A 3,710-nucleotide genomic window follows, 5' to 3' on the forward strand; every position below is an offset into this window, starting at 1 on the left:
AAAACTGTACTTACTCAGAAAATCAAAAATCACTTCCTCGCTGGTAAAGAAAAATAATAATTCCAGCGTTCACACAACTGACTCAGGACGCAGTCAATTAAAAAAAGCATTCGCTCCGAAACATTCACCACTGTCGTAACCTAACTAAAAAATGTAAACAAACAATCTCATTTAAACCAACAGTCTTTCTCACCACAAACGATCGTTAACCTAACTACTTTCGCTCGCTAACACAATATATCTCTCTCTCTCTCTCTCTCTCTCTCTCTCTCTCTCTCTCTCTCTCTCTCTCTCTCTCTCTCTCAGGATTTGGCAAAAACAAAAAAAATAAAAATAAAGCAAAAATAAATCCTCCACATTCCTCCCCCCTTGCTTTGCCAAATCCTTCTCACACAACCCTTACATTATTTTTTTCATAACCCAGTCGCAGTCGGGAACGGGACCTCTACTCCGAGTAACTGGGCCTCGATATACTCTCTCATTCACTTCTTCCTTATCACAATCATTCGCTATATTAACACTATTCCTATCTAAATCCCTATCATCTAATATATCATGTACAATCATATCGACCTCGTTCTCATCTGGCCTTATAATTACACTCATTTCTGTAAACAGTTCATCCATTTCATCATAAACATTCTCAACTTTAGTAAAAGATTCATTCATACTACTAATCATTCTCCTATCTCTCACTCTCGCATTCGTCATCCTTTCTTTTACATCACCTAAGGAAAAGCCACACACACTATAGGTATCATTCATACTCAGCCATGATTCATCTGTATTAACACATTTATCTTCCATACACACTTGCACATTTACACCCTTGTCATACTTATTTCTATTCTCACTTTTACTTATAAAATTTCCCCTTCTTTCATCTTTACTTAAAGCTCTTGTATTCTTCCTTTTCTTATATTCTACTAACACTAACTGTTTACCTTCCAGACCTAAGTCCTCATACATACTAGGTTCACCCTTGTTCCTTTTCAACCATTTACTCATCCCATTCTCTTGGATATACTCAGGTACCTCTTTCCATTTACGCAACTGGTTGTGGTGGGCCCTAATTTTTTCCCCAATACCACCCACACACAACTTACCCAAAACGTAACTTAATCCACTCGAACCAACTTCTAACACCTCATAGGGACCTTCAAATTTATCACGCACCTTATTTACATTCATTCTACCCTTTTCAATTACTTCTTTCATCACTCTCTCACCAACTTTAAAGCTTTCAAACCTCTTATTTGCTTTCCTCCACACATCTCTATAATCCTCCGACACACCCAACCTCGGTCTTATTATCTTTTCAAAATTTAACACAAACTTACATGGAGACATACCCGTACTCTTATGCACTGTTGCATTGTAAGCCCACAACGCTCTACCAACATACAAATCCCAATCATTATCACATGTACTCATCATTCGCAAAATTTCAGTTAATGTGCTTACAGTCCTTTCAGCCAACCCATTCGCACTTGGCATATAAGGAGTCGAATACACATGTTCAATACCCCATTCTCTTAACATCTGCTCAAACTCCCATCCAACAAACTCAGGGCCATTATCACTTAACATTCTCACAGGCTTACACACACACATCAACAACATCACTTGACCAACCATTCTTGCAACAGTCTCACTCCGTTTATCCTTGATGGGTATTGCATAGGTAAATTTACTCATGTGATCAACCATAACAATCATTCCCACATGTCTTCTCGCAGTCACAGGCAACGAAACACAATCAATCACAAACATCTCAAATGGTTCTTTCATACGTAATCTCAAAACAGGCGGATTAGCATGCACTCTCTGATACTTTCCTTTCTGGCAATCTTCACACGTAGTCGCTACATCCTTACATATCTGACTCAACCCAGGTGTAAACAATCTCTCACGCATGCATTCCCATAATTTATTCTTACCCATATGCCCATATCTGTCATGCACTAACATACACATACTTACTGCTGCATGCATTGGAAACACAGGAACATATATATCTTCATCCATTCCTTTATGTAGAAAATAAACAATATTCTTACACACAATAAGTCTCTTACTAACTTTCTTATACACCTCTAAATCAGACGGCCATTCTTCTACCTCAATACTATTCAACATACATTCACGTAACCTTTTAATTTCCTCACATTCATCGTGCATTTCTTCCACCTCCTCTTTAGTCAGTAGATCATCCTCACTCCTCGTAATATCAACCATGCCAACAAAATTCGCCATAAATACACTATTATCTTCTATCACAACTACTTCACATCCATTCTTCAGAAGCAAACCACTACCAATATCAACTGATAAATCATGCAATCTTAAAAAGTCAATTCCTATCAAAAAACAACTAGGCATCTCATTCTCTCCCATTACAATAAAATTATGTTCCACCTCCATACTTCCTAGTTTTACTTTCAAACGCACTTCTTCCCAAACTAGCAAACTTCCTTTACCTATCCCATGAATTCTCACACTCGTACATTGCCGTTTCACTTCCCAATTGTACCGCTCTATTTCCTTGATAACAGACATATTCACTAATGACACTTGCACACCTGTATCAATTAAACTACAGTATTCATTCTCATTTATACCCACATACGTCATCATTCTTCCTTTTACACCATGCATACAAATGTTTACTCTCCTATCAATAGGGTCATCCTTATCACACCCATGGTCATCTTCGCTATCTTCCATGCTCATACCACTCGGATTCAAGTCACTCGGACAATCCTCCTTCTCACTCAACAACTTGCAACATCTTTCATTACATTGTAACCTCAATATATACTCCCTTTCAGTCTCTTTATTTGCTCGGTACTGCATCGGACGATTCCACCCAAAATACAAATAAACAGTGACACCATACAACATACTTACTACCAACAATACTTTTGATAACAATTCACCCTCAAGCATACCATCCTCCTCCTTATATGCCATTTCTTTCGATACTTCATTCCTAACACTCATTCTAAGCTCATCTATACTAGCAGGTATATCCCTATTCAAACCCTTCAATTTAAACTTATTTAACCCACACAAAATACATTTATACACCATGTCATCCCCTTCAAAACTTTTTACCACCACTATATCTTCCGGCAACCTTTCAAAATTACTATCATTCTCGCTACTCTCTTCTATCTTACCATGCATTCTTGACATTGCATCTGCTATCACGTTCTTACTCCCAGGTACATATTCTAGCTTAAAGTCAAATTCATTCAAATCCTCTATTGTTCTCGCAACCCTAGCATTCACAGACTCCTTCCTAATCATGTACACTAGGGGCTGATGGTCAGTACGCACAATAAATTTCACACCATACAAAAATACCTTCAACGCTTCCACGCAAAACCTTATCGCAGCCAACTCCCTTTCAATCGTGGAATACTTTCGCTCAGCCTTATTAAATGCTTTACCTACATACGCTATCACTCTCAACTGTTCATCTCCGTTTATTCTTTGCATTTGAACCAAGCAACCACCCATACTAATCCCACTAGCATCCGTATATAACTCTAGCATACTCGCATGTTCACTATAATCGGGAAAAGCCAAAGTGACGTCTCTCGCAGCCTCTTCTTTCAAGTTTTCAAATGCTTCAATCATACGCTCATCCCATTTCAGTCTCGTACTATTTCTCTTACCTGTCCACTCATTCAAAGGCTTCCCTA

Source organism: Palaemon carinicauda, chromosome 9 (genome assembly GCF_036898095.1).
Source record: "Palaemon carinicauda isolate YSFRI2023 chromosome 9, ASM3689809v2, whole genome shotgun sequence".
NCBI lineage: Eukaryota > Metazoa > Arthropoda > Malacostraca > Decapoda > Palaemonidae > Palaemon > Palaemon carinicauda.